Source organism: Mytilus trossulus, chromosome 4, assembly GCF_036588685.1.
Source record: "Mytilus trossulus isolate FHL-02 chromosome 4, PNRI_Mtr1.1.1.hap1, whole genome shotgun sequence".
Classification (NCBI taxonomy): Eukaryota; Metazoa; Mollusca; class Bivalvia; order Mytilida; family Mytilidae; genus Mytilus; species Mytilus trossulus.
This window is the reverse complement of record NC_086376.1, coordinates 41,322,548-41,344,912: the sequence shown is the minus strand read 5'-3', so window position 1 is coordinate 41,344,912 and position 22,365 is coordinate 41,322,548. Positions and strand designations below refer to the sequence as shown.

Below are 22,365 nucleotides of genomic sequence, written 5' to 3'. Positions count from 1 at the left end.
TAAATGCTAAATAATCATTCTCCTTTAAGTTTAAGTTTTATTTTTAGTATTTGGTAACATTGTTATTAACCTAATTTTGTTGTTTGGGTATTTCATCTGACTATTCATTGAGATATATTATATTGTGCAGCACATTTCAGTCAGTATGTAGCTAATGGTAATATATTTGGTTAGCTTGCTTGTTAGCTGAACCGTGAAGTCATTGTTAGGTAAGATAAACTTTCCTCCTTTAATAGTAGCTTAGTCCTACAGAGAGATAGATTTTTTAGGAGGGAAGTTTACCTTACCTAACAATGACTTCATGGTTCAGCTAACAAGCAAGCTAACCAAATATATTACCATTAGCTACATACTGACTGAAATGTGCTGTAATAGTAGCTATATATAGTGTATAATAACAATTTCGTTTTTGCGAAATATGCAGGGTGACACGAAACTTTTTTTTTATACATGGGTATCGTATATTATGTCAAAATCACAAATTTCATAACACCGACACTGTTTTTGTCATTCTGTTTTCTCTGTCGTTTTGAAATTATTGGAAAACATGGGTTTGGTAGCTGGTTATCCTTATTACTTTCCGCTGGTAAAGTATTGCAAATATTTATTTGCCATTATGTATTGGTCTTACTTATTGTGTGGTGTTTTATCAATTAATTCAATCGATTAACAATGTATTTATCTTAAATGAAATCAAACTAATTCAGTTTTAAAAGTTTGTAAATAGGAGAGCAGTATGCCATTTATAAATTATAATTAATTGGCGTTCGCCAGCATTTTTAGGTTTAAACTAGGATTTGTATAAAGTGCTTAATTTTTGGCTTATAAGACAATAACAATCAAAACCAAGGAGTAAACAAAGACTCACAAAACCAAAGGACATTTACATCAACAGTTATCTATAATACTAAAATTACGAGGTCCAATTTGTCAGCCGTCATCACATAGAAACGACGAATCAAGGAATTCAACTTTATATATAACTAATATAGTACAAAGGTGTAGATTGAAAATTACACCACTCCAGGACCTTTTGTTTTCCACGTAATTAATATTGCCAATAATTAAGAAGTTCCGGGTCGAGTCCGATACCGATACCGATACCAATAGTATATTCACCTGTTACCGATTACCTTATCTGTACGTTCCGCATCTGACAGGCGCACCACCAAACGGTGTATTCAGGATTAATATGCTATACAGTATTACACGGGCCATAATCACAGGGTTGACACTACTTAATTGTCAAAATGTTACCTATTGTAGTATTTTGATCAGTTAGACTTTCTAAGATAACAATACGAATACTTAAAATCTGGACTAAAAATAAGGCGTATAGGTACAGTTTTCAATTTGTTAACGGACATGACGTAAAACAGCGAATCAAAGAATTCAACTTTATTTATAACTAATATAGGAAAATGGTGTTGATTAAAAAATACTCCATTCCAGGAACTTTTGTTTTCCAAATAATTAATATTACCAATAATTGATAAGTTCCAGTTCGACTGGTTTAAACAGGAAGATTTGAAAGCAGAAAAAACTGTGTATCTTATAATCGGCATGACTTTATCAAATGACAATACTATAGTTATATACTTTAATTTAGTCACGGACCCGCGACGTCACGGGTGTGTTCTAGTAAATTATAATAATTAAGAAACACACGAACTCCACTAAAACCGGGAGTGCGGAAATCAGGTGCTCTGGAAGGGTAAGCATTTCCTGCACCGTATACGGCACTCGTCGTGTTATTTCTGTGTTCAGTTCGTAAATGATGGAAGGTTATTATAACTGAGGAAGAATATCTGATATGATGTTTGACCCACTTTTGTTATAATGGCCAATCAGCTTATGATGGCGACCGTAAAATGTCTTGAGTGATGGCCTTATTTTGATTGATTCATAGCCATGTCTTTAATTGTAGCAACTTTTGACAAAGCAGTATTCCTCGTTTAACAAAATCAACGTTCTTTGAGAGAGTAACGTATCAATTGATATTATATACTTATAGTTTTTGCTAATGTATTATATAAAAACTAATTTATCTACATGTTTGTATTAAAGAAATGCACATTTATATCTAAATAAACTTGCAACAATGATACAGTTAATTGTAAATAAAGATCCTGCATTAATCATGCTTTTCTATGAAATAAGGATAAATTGCTGAAAGAACCCCTCCTCTGTTATTAAAAGCAATCATTTTGCCTTTACCATAGTATTATGATGTAAATTAAATACACCCTATAGGTGCTCTCGCCTTTGCGATTGTTTTAATACATATAATTATCTGACTCAAGACGTTCAAACTTCACTTTAATTACTGAAATTTAGCAACGAACATGGAATCAAGGACTCGAAATGATCAATTAAGATTATTTTGAATATATTTGTGAAGTGCCGTTTTTACACACGAACGCGTCATTTGAAAGGAGTAGGTCCGGTAAGACCCTTATTTGGCCCCAAAATATAGCAGTTTTACAAAATTGTAAAAATGTTAACCTTTAGTTATTTATTGGAAAGAAGATCACATAACTATGTGCTGATTTCGACAATACAAAGCACATATGTCGGGTACTAGCATCATAAAGTCATGCAAATTTACTGAAATCTTCACAATTTTAGCATTGTAGTTAAATTTATGACGGTTTTCGCCTTAAATGAAAGCGGCTGCATTTGTGTTCATTCATAATTTTGAGGATGAGCACGGATGCGGCCACTTTCATTTTTTACAAAAACGATCTGAAAATTGCCATTTTTGGGGCATATTTGATAGATTTTTCATATCTAAGCTAGAATCAGAGCCTTTAAATGACAAAATTAGTTAAAATCTTTCACATTAAATAATTGAATCAATTGAAATAGACACTTAAGTGTTTAAAAAGTGCTAAAAATCTTTCGTCAGATTAACCTGAAATTTGAGGCCAAAATCGGCCCTTACCGGACCTACTCCTTTGATAAATCTATAGTTAGTGAAGAGTAAAACATACACCGACAACAGTCTGTGAAAACTTTTCAACTTAAATGCAATTGAGAGCAGTTAAATGTTATAGTAATACCAAAATGCATTAAAACTGCAAATATCTGATGTAATGATTGTTATGACGTATCGTATCTGGTTTCGTAAACTGTCTTCAAGAACTGAAACGACAAAAGAAAAGCAGTTCAAAATACTCATAATATACTAGTATTGGATTTACTTAAAACTTCTTTATCATTGTATCCTTGAGAATCCATCTGATTATCCAACATAAAAAGTAAATAAACTCATCATAGATACCAGGACTAAATTTAGTATTTACGCCAGACGCACGTTTCGTCTACAAAAGTCTCATCAGTGACAAACGATTCCAAAAAAGTTCAAAATGCCAAAAAATGTACCAAGATGAAGATCATTCAGTACCAAAATTCCTAAAAGTTTTGCCAAATACAGCTAAAGTAATCTATATGCCTAAGGTAGAAAAGCCGTAGTATTTAAAAAAAAATCAAAAATTTGTAAACAGTAAATGTATAAAAAAAAAAAGAGGGACGAAAGATACCACAGGGACAGTCAAACTCGTAAATCTAAAACAAACTGACAACGCCATGGCTAAAAATGAAAAAGACAAATAGAAAAATAATAGTACACATGACACAACATAGAAAACTAAAGAATAAACAACACGAACCCCACCAAAAACTAGGGGTACGTGATCTCAGGTGCTCCGGAAGGGTAAGAAGATCCTGCTCCACATGCGGCACCCGTCGTGTTGCTTATGTGATTACAAATCCGGTAAATAGTCTAATACGGTAGGTCAAATTCATGAAAGGGAATGGGATTGTAGGAACATATCCGATATCATTTGTGAAACGGTTATTCCATAACGGTCAACCAACTCGTGATGGCGTCCGTAAAATTTACGAAGGGATGATTTCAACTTCACCATTTGGAACTCTTGGTTTAATAGCTTCTTTATATAAATATAACCATATCAATGACAATACATGTCAGCACTTTTTCAAAAAGTGCTGACTACTGGGCTTGTGATGCCCTCGGGGTAATAAATCTCCATCAGTAGTGGCATCGACCCAGTGGTTGTAAATAAACGAATCATAGATACCAGGACTAAATTTAGTATTTACCCCAGACGCACGTTTCGTCTACAAAAGACTCATCAGTGAAAATTCATTGATTTTTTAAGTGCACGCCAGAAAGATTTCGGGTTCAAGTAATAAACATAAATGAATGTCACCAGACACCATAACGCACACGAACATTTTTTAATCCGAAATTGTTTGCTCATTGTTGAAGGCCATACAATGACCCTAAGTTTTTTTTTATGTCATTCTACATGAATCTTTAAATGAATAGTCGCCTCCTTGCTAATCATGTCACATCTCCTTATTGTCCAGCCACATCTGGGACATCAATATGAAGTCCTTATAGTTATGTTTCGTTGAAGACGGTATCGTTAACATTTGAGAAAAAGAGGGACGAAAGATACAAGAGGGACAGTCAAACTCATAAAATAAACTGATAACGCCATGGCTAAAAATGAAAAAAAGACAAACAATACTAGTAGTACACATAATACAACATAGAAACTAAAGAATAAACAACACGAACCTCATCAAAAACTGGGGGTGATCTCAGGTGCTTCAGAAGGGTAAGCAGATCCTGCTCCACATGTGGCACCCGTCGTGTTGCTCATGTTAAAACAAATCCGGTAAATAGTTTTATTCGGTAGGTCACATTGAGTAAATCTGTGGTATACGTTTCTGTGTTGTTCCTAGTTGAGGACAATGTGCGATACCGCATCAAAATAAGTCTCAACAGTGATTGAATAGATAACTTGATATATGTCAACAAAGTCGGAAATTCGATTTCAAACTGAGCAGTAGAAGGGCAAAAGTATTTACTGCGGTAATTTAAAACTGAAAGATTCACAAAGGGAAGTATTCAATGACAAATTGCTCTGCTGAAATTTCTTTCGCTTTCATAACGAACGTTTGTCTGTAGCGTGTAAACGTTAATCCATCCAAGTGCTTTGGTTAGTAAACTAAACATCGTCCACTTAAGAAATTTTATTGATTTCTTAAATGTTGCTTCCTTATAGCTCACAATGGCAATCTTTCCCTGAATATTTCGGACAAGATCAAATCACATTATTAAAAAAATGCGTAGGTAGTTTTTATTAATTTTAAGATGATCAGTGAGGATGATCCGACACGACAAAAAAGGATGTAATTAAGCCTTGCAAAGAATCCCTTCAAAGAGTTATTAGAAATAGTTTTTAAGTGCATGTATTATGACATCATCTTATAAGAGCATTTGATGTTAGTTTCATATAACGGACGTGGGCCACGTGGCAGAGTATTTTTAAATCCCGCGTTTGTAGCCATTATGACCACGACAGGTTACACAATATAGTATAGGTATAACTTTCGGACGGTTGCAATCAACATGAACGTATTCGAACACAAGTAAACTCTCCGTTGCTTTATTTGAATCGAAACATTAAAATTAAATGTGCCTTATAATTTTAATTGACTAGCATATCATACAATAATTATGTAAAAAAACATCATGCATTTCTTGACGGATTTTTCTCTGGGCAGAATTCCAAGTCTTTTGTTGGTGTTTTTGAAAACGTTTTACTGAAATTGGAATAGAAATTATGCGATTGAAACTATTTGACGTACTGATATCTTGTTTAGAGAAAACCGATTCTTCTGAAACATGCTTGAACTCTTTTGTAAATGTTAGATATCAATCAATATTTAATTAGATTTTATCGGAATATGATGTAACTTTCGACAGGGAAATCCGGTAGCCAAACTTTTTTTTTCAACGTTAAAAGCTTAGACGGTTACATTTTTATATCAGATTCGTGAAAGTAAAACAAATTATCGTTGTATTGACATATTTTCTGACAGCGAAGATCCGCTAGGCTAATGTAACGATCAGCAAAGAGCAAAAAAGTGTCTAGATTTATGATAAGTGATTATCAGTTGGTTGTTTCTAAATATAGTACCAATTCAGTTATTACTGGTACCACTCTGGTTAACAGCATGTGTTGAGAACCAGACAAAAACAACCGGTAATGGATAACAAAATCGGATTACAAAGAAAATGAAGTTCTTAAGTGACCACTAATGGTAAATGGCCATCAGCATCGAAATTTAATCATAGTTTTTGTATCAAATAAGATGAAATGCAGTGAAAATAATAACAGTATTAATTAGGGAATTATATGGAGGGAAATCAAGCAAACAGAAGAACCAAATATGCACTGATCGAACTCCAAAGAAAGCCATATGATGTAACAATTACACTACATCAATGTTGCATAGGATTCTATGGGTTTTATTGGCAGACTACTGTGATGAGGAAATTCAAAATCACGTTATATTTTTTAAAGAAAACGCAACCAATCGAAGATGACAAGTTTTGAATGTGTTATAATAATACGGACAGCCATAAACTTCCATCCGGCACTCATAAAAAACATTGCTGAAGCATTGGGTGCGTTTTGCCGGGCGTGATTTATCATAGATACGCAGAAATATTATGTCGGAATTTGGACGTTTAATTCAATGCCTCGTGTAGGTTGGATTTTGCGCTCTCTGCACTTTAATGAACCCTTGAAAGAACTCTCTAAAGAACCTTTAGTTAGTTTAAACATATTTTATTGTCTAAATATACAGTAGGATTGGATACAAGTTATAACAACTTAAGACAATCCTCTCCATATAAGTACAATATACAAAATTTCAAGATGACAGCAATTAGATATTTCAGTACAGTATGAAAATATATACAATAGATATATTATGTTTAAACAGTAGTTAACAGTTGGATACGAGTACACTTTAGATACAGCAATATTAATCAAAAAATCTTTTTGTATGGCGTATACAACTATGTACATTTCTGAAAAGGATTGTGTTTTGTTCAACAGTAATTTCGTCAAATAAAATATGTTCTATGGAGATAGCAGCTAAGTGTTGAATGTTTTTAGAGCTGATTTCTAAAATTTATGTAGAGAGGACATTCTAAAATAAAGTGAATCGAATCTTCTAATGGACACCCACATTCACAACTTGGGTCATTTACTAAATTAACTCTGTTTAATTCAGCTTTTAAAGGACTACATCTGTGTCGTAATTTTGTATGTAGTATATTTTCCATCCTGTTTCCATTGAAATAATATTTAGGTAAACTACCAAAAATTAATTTATCATTTCTCCGGATAGTGTTTTTGAAATTTGGAGATGATTGTATGGATCTAATATCTAATGATAATAAATGCCATGCACGAATTGAAGAAGGGAAAAAAGATTTAGAAAATATGTCCAATCTTTACCTCGGTACTCTATAGTGAGAACGGTTTCTAGTATCATAACAATTATCATCTTTATAATCCGAGATGCAATCTAGAAGATACTCTGGAACATTATTGCTGTGTATTTTATGAAATAAATATGACTTACGTCTATTTCTTTTTGAACTCGAAGTTTCCCATCCAGTTTCAAAAAGTAGGGATTCTATACTTGCAAATAGCGGAAGCCCATGAATAATTCTGGCTGCCTCAAACTTCAAGCGCCCAATTTTTTTCCAGAATCTCTAACACAACATCCATCCATTAGCTCGCATGCATATTCTAAAAGTGGAAGTATGTATGCAAGGTACATGTATATCTAATTAAGATTGTTTCTGTTAAGAATATATTTCAACTTTCTCAGAACAAAAAATTATTTAAGACCATTAAAAGGCATGGTTCAAGGCAAAATGTCTGCCTACATCAAATATACCATAAATGTTCAATGGCAGTCCCACATTACCAGTACTTCATCCTGGTTGACCAACCATGAAGAACATACTATTTGTAAGAATGTTAATTTGTTCTCGTCCTCGTTGTGCTCCCCCTGACATTTTCTCCAGAAATACATAAGAAATTACTTGGCTCGTGGGATGGTACATATAAAAAAAAGAAGATGTGGTATGCTTGCCAATGAAACAACTCTCCACAAGAGACCAAACATAACACAGAAATTAACAACTAAAGTCACCATAGGCCTCTAACAATGAACAAAGCCCATACCGGATAGTCAGCTATACAAGGACATGAAATGACAATGTTTAAAATTCTAAAGAGAAAAATAACGGCCTAATTTAACATAAACAGAAATAACCTCAAAATGAAAAATAAATGATATGATTTGAACTCATTTTTTGAATACTTCAACGGTAAATGCTAAAGCATTGATCGTGCGCGGTTGGACCAGTGCAAAGAGCATATTTTTTTGAATATTAACTTTGAATAATCTTGTACGCTAAGAAACGAAAGTTATATACTTATAGATTATCGTTGATTATCTGTTCTTTCATGCACACCTTATATTTATATTTACTATATATCTCTTGTGAAATTCTTATATTGGTGTAAAATTGTGTATATGTATCCTATAAGCTGTATTGCTTTCGGAATAAAGTATTATTATCGTTGATTATCTCAACGAGATTGATTTTCTCGCTTGAGCTGGTAAAGCGAAAGTGAGAAAAGCAATCGAGTTGAGATGACCAATGATAATCTGTTTATTGCTATTTTACCTATGACGACGTTGTCAATTTTAATATCAATTTTGTTAGCAACGCCACGTGGCCTCCTTAGTTTCTAGCGATAATTTTTCCATCTCAAGCGAGAAGCATGATATGAAAATTATCACAAAAAAAATGATCAAATGAAAAATGAATAAAATAGCGATAAAAACGTATATAAGTGTCGAGTTTTCTGAATCGACTGTCTACCACTCTATCAATTTTGTTTTAATTTCCTGAATTCGTTATAAATACAATTGTACCACATGAATTTAAGGTGTTGTTCTTTTCAACCATCGATAATTTAAGACAAGTTAAAGATAAAAATATATAAACGTGTTCTCAAATCCAAATTGATACATAAAAACTTCAAAAGAGGTTTATTGATAAAATGATAAAGTAACCATATTGTGTTCTTTATGAAGAAAACAACCAAAGAATGTTTTTTTCGATCGTCCTTTCAGATATACAATTTAAATGGTATAAGTACATTGTAAAATTAAAGTTATTGACTTCGGGTGTATTTATACAAGATGAATTATCGTTAACAATGTAAGAAAGACTGGATTTTCCACTCACAGGAGGGATTGTTTGCTAAAAGGAGTTATAATACCTAGAAATATCCTCCAAATAGATAATTGATTTTTTAATTGCTGTAAACGATTTAAACATTAACTGTTTTCAAATTAAATTGGGACATTCAGACTATAAAACTTCCCAATATAGTTTATTGTCCTAAAACAAATCAACATTCGGTTATTTGAAGAGAACCACCAGCATATGGTGGTGATGAATGTCAACAACAATCTATTTCAAACTGAGTAAATGAATGGTGAACATTTGAAAAGGTGTAACAACTTTAATAGAAACGTGTGCTTTGATTTCCGAGCGGCAAACACGTATTAATTGAATATTTGTAGTAAACAAGAGTAACAAGTATATACACAATATTTCATTCATGAATCGGCCAAAGGACATGGTATGATAAAGGTCGTTTCTGCCCCCCTCCCGTTGCACTGAAGTATCTGCTCGTCCACATATCACCTTTTTTAAAATTGTAATATGTGCTCCAATATGTGCAAAGTACGACCTTGAAAAAGACGTGAACGACAAAAAGTGTAAAAAAATCTACAGTTAAGACGAAATTTAAAAAAAAACTAAATTTTAAACGTAATTTGGTAGAAATTACAAAATTTTGAACCGTTGCTAGGCAAAGTTTTTGTTGCTTAGCATTTATTAAACTGAAATTGAATTGAGTATCATGCATTTGCAACTCGAATTTATTGTTAAACAAACGATTCTATTTTGAGTAATGCTTGCTATACTGTGAAAGCAACGCATGAGTGATGATTTGGCTATTTCAAAATAAAACCGCTGCTAGGCAACCTTCCTTTCGCCGGAACACAAAAAAATAATTCATTTGATTAGTTTCGATACAAAGGCTATCAATGATCTTTATATTAATTTATTCCGGAAGAGGGCCAACAAACGCCCCTTATCATACCTTGTCCTTTTGTATAAATAACAGTTTAGACATATAATATACATTTTTTCAGTCACCTGTTTTCCTGCTTCTATGTATCTAGCGAGCGAAAATATGGAAATTACTGAATAAGTTCTTCTATGTGTCCTCTTTGCGGTCAGTGTGTAAGCTATGTATAGATTTCTATATTATTTGTTTTTAGAGATAACTGCATGCTGATAATAAAAAATAAGCAGATAAGGCCACATTTTTAGTTGTTTTTTAATCGACCAAATATATGTCATCCTTCATGTGATCATAAGCCATATTATGGTCGGCTGTTACTTTTTAGGTTATCTGGCTTCCTTTTTTTGCCGAAAAAACATGGCCGCCATGATATAGTACATAAGGTTGTTTCGACATTAAACTCCAACTAACAAACAAATCTTAGAGTAATTCCTGTATTAACACCGTAACTAGTTTTCTTTCTTTTCAATAAACAATAAAGTAATTAAACTTTCCCTTATGTATATATACGAGTCTAAATTGAAAACTTCGTTCAAACCTATGATTGCGTTGGATAAAAACCGCAATTTTTATACGTGTGCATGTAAAACAAATTTCGTTGTAGAAGGGTCTAAATTCAGCAGAAACAACATTTTCCAAAAGACCAAAAAAATGAAAAAGAATATTTAAACAAAACGCATTTGACTAACATATATATATATAGTGCTTTAGTAAGATAATTGTTATTTTGGTGCTGATTGGCAATTGTTAGTGACTATTGCGGTTTGGAGTGTTATGCGTCTTTTTAGATAGAACCCTTAATTAAGTCTATGAAAAAAGACTTTTCTAATGCTTCATTGAACCCACTGATATCATTGAAACCAAAAAAAAGAACTAGAAGGTTCATGGTTTAAGGTAATTTCCTGCTATGAGTACTTTGGTGTCAATTAGCGAACCAATTTAGCAGCCAGTGGGCGTGTATATTTACAGACAGGGTATAGAAAATGTTCATTGACTTCAAATTCTAAGAATAGGCTCATTTGTGCCTATTGATATCTTTTTGAAAAAGAAGATGAATCAATATGCATGGATGTTGATATTTATAGATACATTTGTACATGTGTGGCAATGTTTCCCAATGATAGACATTTGATTGGAAAGATGCACACTCAGCTTCATTTGATCAAATGTTCTATTACAATCTCTAGAGCACCTGAGATCATTCCCCGGTTTTTGGCGGGGTATGTGTTACTAAGTCTTTAAGTTCCTTTTTTTTGCTTTGAGTACTATTTTTTTTTTATCGTTTTCGTTTCCTGCTACCAGTTTTCCCCCTCAATTTATAAGTTTTAATACTCCCTTTGATATCTTTCGCCTCTTTTGAAATAAAATCTATTGATTTAACAATGAACGACATGTTTCGATGACACATTATGTTATGTGTAGTTTGATTATTTGTTTTTCAACTTATGTGAATGCAACTTTTTTTTAAATGTCATAGTGATTTCAATGAAGCTTCTATGCACTCCATCTGTGAATAGCATAACCGAAAGGTGTACTTATCTTAAATCAGGTCGTCTCATACTTATGTCAATAGTGATAATGAGTTATATAAAAAAGAAGATATGGTATGATTGCCAATGAGAAAACTATCCACAACAGACCAAAATCACACAAACATTAACAACTATAGGTCACCGTACGGCCTTCAACAATGAGCAAAGCCGATACCGCATAGTCAGTGTATTAGTTTCATATAGGTTTAGGTACATTTTGTCACTATTAGGGTCAGGAAAATAAAAAATAGCAACAACTGTGAAAAATACTATCAAATTTTCAAAAAGATGATATTTATAATAATCCTCAATAAGATTACCTTTTTATCGGAGGTTATCATACATGTATATATATATGAACATGTATCCTTAAAACAAAGCCGAACAATTATACAATTTATGCACACGTGTATATGTAGCAAATGCACAATAAATATCATTTGATATACGTCTTTAACGTTGACAAATAGATTTAAATATTCTAAATTGACAATTGGACATATAAAAAATCGTTGAAGGAATTCATTAAAACCTCATATACGTATATTCTACTTATATTGTTTAAGACTAATAAGGCTTGCAAAATTAATCAAATATAATCAAAACTGATTACGATCAGGAGTCTTATATATCAGTAAAGTAGAATTCGGATGGACAGAAGTATACTAATCTTGAATGTTATACAAAACAATACGAAATATTATCCTCACGATTCCAATTAATAAATATCAGAATTTTAATAAAGACCGGGTGTATGAAATTATATATAAATTAGATATTAACTTTTGATATACATTTAGTATTTCGTATATTAAGATTTAATACCATGTGAATATTATAAGTCCAAAGTGTACTTTAGCCTGGAGTTGTTCAATTGAAATATAGTAAAGAAACGCTGGATATATACACTAATGGTATGTTTTATTTGTTTAGTGTGAAACGTTTGCTCTTTTCTAAATAATGATGCATACTGTGAAACCATTCATCTAACCGTGGCATCAACTGTACGAATTTTAGCTTTAGCAGTCACTGCCCGTATTTATATAAAAACGAAAATGTGATATGATTGCCAATGAGACAACTCTCTCCAATGACACAGAAATTAACAACTATAGGTCATCGAAAAGCCTTGACTTTTAAATTATATATGTGCTTTATTAACTTGATAACTAAGATTTCGTGAAATATTGTAAGTTCGCGGAATATTTACGTCGTCCGCTTCATATTCATACGATACTTATTGGTTTATAAAAAATTCTGTTCCATCATTTGCGTTGAACTTCACACCTAAAAACCTTTGTGCTTATCTATAAATTAAAGTTAATTTAGCAGTAATTAGATGTGTACTAGGTTTATTTGGTTTATTTTTATTTAGTTTCATATATCAATTATTTGACATGCTCCTCTTATATTTTTGGAGGACATGTAGCTCAAAAAGCAAGACTTTTTGTACAATAAAGTAGCCTGTGCATAGAAAAGACCCTGCATTTCAGAGGTGACTTACTAGATACCTTAATCACAAGCTAGAGTAAAATCACCCATTCCCCTAAGAAAATGAATTGCTATTGCTAAATACTATAATATGTATGAGGAGTTTGCAAATGCCCTACCATTGTGCAACTTGTTATGATGTTGAGTAATTAGTGACCTGCTAACTACAATGTAGCATATACACAATCGTAGCAATAATTCAGCTTCACAATTATAATATATATTGCCTTGGTAAGATATTGTGCAACTCTATACTTTATGATTAATGTTACATGGTAAAATTGTTCAAAGATACTAGTTTATAATTTGGTACATCAGATGCGGAATTCGTCACAAAAGGCTCACCTTACATTGTTTCTCTAAAGTGTTAGACTACTCCGATGTTGTTCCATTGTTGCACCGACCAAAATGGATTGTAGAGTAAACTAAATCATCTTAAATGGAATAAGTTGAATATGGCAATATTTTATATTTATTGAATGGTTTCTACAATCACTTTTGGTTGTTGTATGATCAAATTCATATGGACTAGTAACATGTATACAGTGAAACCTGTCTAAAACGAGACTTCGTTTGGTACGATTGTTCTCATTATAGTTAGGACTGTTGTTCGATTTACCCAGTTAGAATTAATAATTAATACTCGTTGATTGTCCTGGTACTGGATAATACATAAGAAAGACTTTAAAGAAACTCATGAAAGATACCAGTTTTGAACGCCAGGCTCGCGTTTCGTATACCAAAGAATTCCCAGTGACACTACTTTCTCCTTCCAATACTACGACGTTTTTAATACTTTTTTTTGTAACATCATTGTTGGAACACTTCAAATACTTCCTATTTTCCGATACTTTGAATAACAATGTACCAGTGGGCGTGTGTTTAGATTCAATTCAGATTCAATAGTTTATTAAAGTCTCACCACATACAACATGATTAAAACAAGATATAATTATAAAATTAATTATACAGTAAACATAGTTAAAACAATTAAATACATGTATGTGCCATTCTTAAAAGAATTATGAGAGACTATTAAAATACAAATAATACTTATTCATTTTATAAAATACTACAAATACAGTAGTTAATGATATAAAATACTGTTTCTCCTTGTTTAAATGTTATTGCAGGTTTTGGCAACAATATTACAAATATTGGTATTTTTAAACATATATATAATTTTTTCTTCATCAGAAAAGTTTAAAAACATATCATTATGACACAATATATCAATAAAAAGAGCATGTCTTAGATCTTCATACAAGGGACAATTTAAAATTGCATGTTTTTCATCCTCTAAAATATTGCAGTTAAAACAGACTCTTCCGTCTAGATTTTTTCTTTCATATCGACCAGGTTCAATTTTTAATGGTGCTACACCACATCTAAACTTTGAAAAAGCACTACAATGGCGCTGTGGCATTTTTTGTAGCAAATATTGCTCAGTGTTATAAGTATGTTTAAAAAGTTTATATGTTCTCAATTTACAACCGGTACTATATGAAAAAATTCTGGTACACCAGTCTTTTTTATATTTATCAAACATTTTCTCTTCTAACTGAGATATACTATAACTATCAAGAAAATTTTCATTTATTTTACAATATCTTTCAAAATCAAATGATTTCAACATCTCCATAACTTTGTTTAGAACACGGACAGCAAATTCATTTTTGTTTTACAACTACGTGTAAATCTGTTCATGCTAGTAGTATTTTTTTTTACCACAAGTCTCTTTAAAATCAGATTTATTCCAATGCACTTGTACTAAATGAAATGTGTTGTTGAATGTTGAGATTTCCCCCTTCTTTGGATTTACTGCATTTTCAAGTAGATTTTATGAATTTTTCGCGTCCTTGGGGGAAACTCTTTTTGGGAAATTATGTAATCTGCCATCTTTAATAAATAGACTCGAACCCTTTTTTGAGTGTTTTGATTAATTTCAAGGTAACCTTTAAATTGATCGCTATTCAAAAAGCGAATCACATGTCAGCACGCAATATGGTCATCAAGGAAAACATATCAAGGGGAAGTAATCTCGTCATAATCAACACAGTAACTGTTATTTCAAGATTTCTCGATTATTACTTAGTGATTCAATCTGCACAATTCTTCCTGTGTTGCGGTTAAAAACGGTCAACAAATATGAATTACATTGTCTCTCAATTATCATCCTTTTCTTTCGATAGATAAACTGTTATTTTAATAGTACGAGAAAAAAATATTTTGTTTTCAGCATACAGTTTCAATATTGATTTTTTAGAAGGAAAAATTGTACAACGCAGATTATATTTCAAACATGTAGTTTCTTCTTCAAAGCATTTGCAAAGCTAATTAAATGATTTGATGTCAACTGTTTCTAACGATGGTTCTCAAAACGAGAATTCGAGGAGAAAATTGTTATTTTTAAAAGATCATTTTACCGTATAAATGAACATTATTATAAATAATTTGTGACATTTGATTGGCGTGAACAGGATAACAAATTGACATATCTCATAATGAAAAGTTTGGGTTGTTATAATATCATTCTTTCCGACGAAGATGTAGACTTTTTTTGCGTGTTTACATCGAGTGCATGTGGATGTTGTGGGTTATTCCAAGAAGGATCAAATATAAAACTAGAAATATAGCTTTACCCTTAAGCACACATACTTCAGGAATTAACTGCCTTTGTAAGCTGTCGTTCAACTCTACTTCACGATATACCACTCTCCCAGGTTAGGGGAGGGGTGGTACCTTCAAATTAATTAACCACGCCACATTCTGTATGTGCCTGTCCCAAGTCAAGAGCCTTTAATTCAGTGGTTGTCGTGTGTTGCTGTATATCATATTTGTTTTCCGTTTCTATATTTTGTACATTAGTCAGGCTGTTAGTTTTCTCATTTGAAGTTTACATTTGTCATATCGAGGTCTTTTCTGGCTGACTATGGTGTATTTACATACCAAGTTTGTGATAAACTACTCCTAACACCAACGGTAGCTGCAGTATACTCATATAATTTAACGAGAAGGGGCAGAGGGAGGCGGTATTTGCATTTGAAAAACATGTAAATGTACAGACGACCCGGTTTTCGGACAGCAAATAATTTGAATTAAAGGGTTTCATTTCCAGACACTCAGCCTGATCCGATATATAATAGTTTAAAGGTTTGTATCACAGGATCGTGTTTTGGGAGTCTTACGATTTTTGGAGGAGTCATTATGGGCAAGAGATTTGAGCCTCAATAATTATTCCTTTCATTTGTACGTTTGTTTTCCCGACTCACACGTTTTTCATATCCCATTAATTGATATACATGTCTTTTTAACGTCATTTAGTTTAAACTATACTTATTTACTAGAAAGATTTTCCACTGGATAGTATTAAAATAATTAATACCGTTCAGTGGGAAATACTACAAAAAGTGTAGTCGAAGAAATAGAACAAATATACATGTAGGTCGTTATCGTTAACATTTGAGATATACCAGACACAAGGAAAGAATTAAAATTGTGACAGCCACGCGGAAGATAATTGCATGTCGTATTTTACATTGTCTGAAGTACATGTACAAAAGGTCGTCGTTTCTTGTTTCAATGATCTACAATTGATTTGGGCAACCTATTTGTAATTATGCTTTAAGAGTTCATACCCGTATACTGCAGTAACCTTTTAATATTTCACGACCTACTGTTATTATGGAATATATATTATATTAATATTCTTAATCAAACGCTTTCATACACAATTTGCCAAAAAAAATTATTTAACAGCGGCAAATAACTAATATTGATATAATTACACCTTGGTGAATTATTTTTTGTTGAATTAGATGATCTAGATTTCTCCTTTTTTTCAAAATCTATGATTGACATGTGTTTTTTAGATTATCACCTCTAGCACTTTTTCGAACGTTAAAATCTTGCAATTGTCATCTTTTGTACCAAGCTACGATTTTACTTGTGTTCAAAAGTCGTTGCCTTGGACCCGAAAAAGAAGATAAACATACATGTTGTCTGCTCTGTGATCGGGTTGTTGTATCTTTGAGACATTCCCCATTTCCATTCTCAATTTAATGCATTTAAGTCAATTGTAACAATATAATTCTTTGATAATCTTCGCATACAGAAGAAAGACAGAAGTAGCATTAGTCCATTGCATTTTGGATTTAAATGCTCTCTTTAATTCCTATCCTCAATAATGAATGTACGTAAAAGTTATTAATAAGTATCATTGCAATAGTTTTTTTTTATTCAACCTTAGATTATCAAAATTGTGTCCAAACCTAAACAGAGAAATGTATGGAATGACTTTCAGGATTATCATGGAAGTACAAATCAAAATGATGGACAGAATATCCCCAAATAACTTGTCTGGATGAATGTTAACATACAAATACAAGGAAAAGTAATTTATCCCAATGTGTTGATGGAATAACTTTGTTTGTTCATCACTCGGAACATATTTTTGAATAGTTTTACTGATGGAATAAATTTGTAAATTGAATATCGCCAGTCTGTAATTTTGTATATATTTTCCCCCCATAAACAACCAGCCATTCGGTTGCTTTCAGATGCTATTCGTTAAAAGTCGATGAAAAAATGAGAAACATTGGGGCAATGAAACTTGATAAATAGAAATATAACAGACATGCTGTCTGTCCAACAGAAAATCCCAAAACGGTTAATAATCATCAGCAGAAACATTTTTTTTTAAAAGAAATCTCAATTCTGGGAAAATGAACCTACAATCAAATTGAAGTACGGAATGGAAATGATTTCTAATGAACATAATTTTTGCTATTCATTCACACGAATTCTTTAGACAGGACTTAAAAATTTGAAATATTAAAGAATTTTTGGCAAAATATTTCGTGCGCTGTAAAGTCTTGGTCGAAGTGTTAAGCGCTGGATAACTTGCGATTAGAAGTCAATTTAGTACATGTTTGATTCAGGACTACTTAAATTGGAGTGGTGTATGATGAATCCAAGTTATTGTCACAGAAACATATGTCTATTTTGGTTGCTTCCCAATGTTGTCAAAAAAAATAGAACTTCTTACAGCTGTCATACAAGAGGTAGTGTTAAGCTAGCTATAAACCAGGTTGTTATTTATATTTATTCTGTCATCCAAAAAAGATCTTTTATATATCCTAAAAAAGTACCAATTTCCTTATTTAGTCATAAAGCTGTTTCAAATTTTACAATTACCTCTCACGATTTTTTCCTAAGGTGTTAACGATGTTTTTCAAAAGAAGATTATCTAACTTCAAGCTTTTAACCAAGGAGAAAACAAGAAAATATATAGTCATATAGTAAAGCTAGGTATTGCACTTAAGATTCTGTTACATGATCGAGTGCATTTTAGTTGTTGAAAATGAATAATCTACTCGGCTATATGGGTGCATCTAAAATAGCCTTATATCTATGAGCTCCAATTGATAAAGGATTCTGGACAAATTAATTCAATTATTCATTCTATACATGAAGATGCACGCTATAAATACTGATTTACACGCTAACTCCAGCTTCCTATGAACCTAAAAGGAGAAAATAATTTCAGTTTATCCGTTCATATTCATGAACTGAAATGTATTTGACCATCTATTAATTTTATCCACGTGACAATTAAGGTGTATCGTTTTTCTATGAAATTCAATACATGATCATACGCAAAACCCTACTGTAAATAATAGTAAATTGTTAGATATCTGATATTAATTAAAAAGTTTTAATAAAGAGCTTATGCGGCACGTGTGTAACAAAAGTAAAGTATATTTATTCTATATCATGATCCATTTCTCTGACGTCAAGGTGTCGTTTACACAATGGTTAGTTTTTCACAAACCTGTTATAGTGTTATCTCTTCCAATTAGTCCATTCAGTGTTATAATAGTTTATTGGACGACTTAATAATTGCCTACGGTAAGACTGGTAAAATCAAAAAGCATTGAACCCTGATCTAGAAAAATAAAATTAGCGGAAAGTAAGAACATTGTCATTTGATGGAGCTGTCTTTGAGTGCTGTTTTCTTTTAAATATTTGATTGACGTATAGTTTTGTTATCTTTTTTCTTCTGAATAACGTCACATTCGGAGAAAGTATGACAAATATCAAGAGACATCTATTTCCCACGAAACACCTAATGGAAATCTTACACTACCATTTTATAATTAAGTCTGTCCTTGAGATAAAACGGTCAATAGATCTATACGTTAGTTACCATCGACAGCAGTTTAAGTTAAACAAGTGTGAGCAACACGACGGGCGTTACTAGTGGAGCAGGATCTGCTTACTCTTCCGGAGCACTCGCAATCATCCGCAGGATTTAGAAGGGTTCTTGTTGCTTGTTCTTCAATTTTCTGTGTTGTTTCTTGTGTACTATTATTTGTCTGATTGTTTTTTTCTTTTTTAGCCATGGCGTTGTCAGTTTTCTTTTTCGATCTATGAGTTTGAATGTCCCGATTATGAAGTAGCACATTCCATTTACTACCTGGAGGTTATCCACTGACCCCTACCTTCTAAACATACTCCATCGACTACTACATATTTGAATGGTATATTGGTATCTTTCACCTCTCTTTTGTAATGTTTTGTTTATACAAAAACATATAGAACATGCACTGCTTGTGATAAGTTATTTATTTATTTGAAATCAGACTTAGCAACTGATGACGACAGACAGTTTTACAGTTATCTGTGTTCTTTTCCAGCGTTTTACTTTACTATGCGACAAAATTCAAACAGTTGGACGTGCGGTTAGTAAATGACGTCATTATATCAAAAGAATAAGAACTTCAATTATAAAAAAATATTACAAAACTATTTACCGGCCAATGGTCTGAAATGATTGGATGGTAAGCACTAATGTTTCAGTCTTTTTTTAAAATGAAAAAAATACTGAGATTCAATTTGAAATTACTATTCCATTTATTGTTAACTGAGGATACTTTAAACAGGTTATAAATATATGCTGATAGTTAAACTTTGCTAAAATTTTCATATATCTAGGGAGTCATATCATCATTGTATTATACCAAACATGGATTCCTATACATAGTCATATGTTTAACCATAAAAACGAACAATACTAGAATAAATAAAGTTAATCCTACATTTTAAACAACCGACTTGCATTGGAGAAAAATGGTGCAATATAGATTTCCCAGAAGTAACATTAAGTTGATTTTTTTTTCACGATTTTGCGCATCACGTTTTTAGGATTAGTGTTTTAATCTGAATTGAATGTTAAAAGTCTTACCAATCTTGTTCCTGGTTTATCTATTACAGTGCTACATGAGTAAAAAAAAATCCTATATAAACCGAAAACCTGTATAAATCAAACATGTCCGCAAGTAAGGTCATATAAAATTATGTGCGTTGTGTACCTGATAAAACCGAACATCGGCGATAACCGAACAAAATCTAAAGTCCCTTAAGAGGTTGTATTGAAACAGATTTTACTGTAGAATTATTGTCAGCCATTCTTTGAACCTTTGGTTTTATTGGATTTTAAAGTTATAAAGTCTTACTGATGTTGACGTATTGTAACAGAGTTGAAACTTGGTCGGCTGATTCCACTCATTCTGTAACCGATTTGATGGATTACATCCGTCTGAACATCGTCGTCATGTCCACTTCCATTTATCATTTTGGGGTCACAAGGTTAGTTGACCACTACTAGTATTCAAATGAAACAGAGCTAACAGGGTAATCGAGGAGATTGTGTGCCTAAAAAAATAATTGTCAACAGAGGCGAATCAAAGGTCTCTTCGTGAGTTGACCATCTGCTCGATCATCCTCTCAGCTATGTGTCATTTGTATAATGGTCAACCAACTTAACCGTATAATTCACGAAAGGAAAATTTCAACTTCACCTTTTGAAACTTGAGTGTCCCTTTTTGGTATCTCTCGCCTCTCTTTCTCTAAATTTTGGGAACATTTCAGTTTGTTAAAATCAATTGAGCATGCCATTGAAACTTTTACGAAAATTTGAGTGAATAATTAAAAGGTTTGCGTTATAACGCAAAGGTTTGCGTTATAACGCAAACATAGGAAGAAAAATAAAAAAAAAAAAAATGTGTGGCGCTAATACGCTTCCGTACTGTGTACCCTTTTTACTATATAATTATTAACTTCGATGACACTAGGTAACGGTATGGGCATGCAGGGTACATTTGAAAAGACAGGATTAAGTTCTGTAATTTGAAAACTTTAATCAGGCAAATACTTTTACATCTATTCGTTTTTAGTTAGCATGGTACAATGTCTTTCGATTTTAGGCAATATACACACATCTCTACCAATAATCATGGTGTCATAATTGACTTATACATGCATGTGCATATTTATATAAGTTAATTATCATCTATAACATTGTCAATACAACGCTATTATTATTAATTACCTACACAAACATACAATGTCTATGCATCCTAAGGTTAGTAAGGTCGTTCGACAAACCATATTATACTTACAAATGTATAATGACCACCACTTTGGAATGCCACAGAGAAGGGGTGGGAATTTAATAATTGTTATTTCCATTTCTTTGATTACCGGTAATCATAATGTATTTAAAGCCGTTTATAACCACACAAGTTGTAACATGGAACAATTATACTATACCTTTCCTTCTCATTAAAGAAACAAGAGTGACTGGGGACTTGAAATGTGGTCATGACCGGTCTTTTTTTCGACTGAAAGGAAACCCTTGCTAAAGCGGGCATACGTTTGGTCTTGCAGGATGTATCAAGTACCGGCAACAACATCCGGTTAGAATGGGGAAGTAAATTCCAATGCCTCGTTTGGAAAGAGTGCCACGCTCTCCCAACGTTACGACCCTCGCAGAAACTCTTTCACTGGGAGTCCGTAGCAACTTGGCCTGTTGCAAGGCAAAATTTCTGTCCCTATTAAATATACCCTGACAAATGACATATTTATTAAGCATGAAATATGTGCCACTGGACGTTAAGCAACCAATAATCAACCAACTTCATTCAAAAACGTGTTCATCCACCATTGTACGATTGAAATTTTTACCTTTTTTGTAACTATTAGTATTAAATAACCTTTGGTCAATAGTTATCGTACCCGTAAATGTGACAAAAAGTTCAAATCATAAATATTATTCAGAGAATCACGGCATCACAAGTAATTGTACGAATCATTATCCCTATACAATACACTGAAATGCACTATGGAGAGTTTCAAGTCTAATTGGCTCTCATACTTTCAAATTGATAACTGATAAAATGACAGATAATTATATTTTACCTCTATTA

At 32.3% G+C, this 22,365-nt stretch overlaps 1 protein-coding gene across 2 annotated transcripts in view; it reads left to right on the top strand.

Moving 5' to 3' along the window:
- LOC134715305 (small conductance calcium-activated potassium channel protein 2-like) overlaps positions 1–22,365 on the top strand; it is a 113,889-nt gene that overhangs the window by 37,604 nt on the left and 53,920 nt on the right. The gene's annotated exons all lie outside the window — the stretch shown is intronic.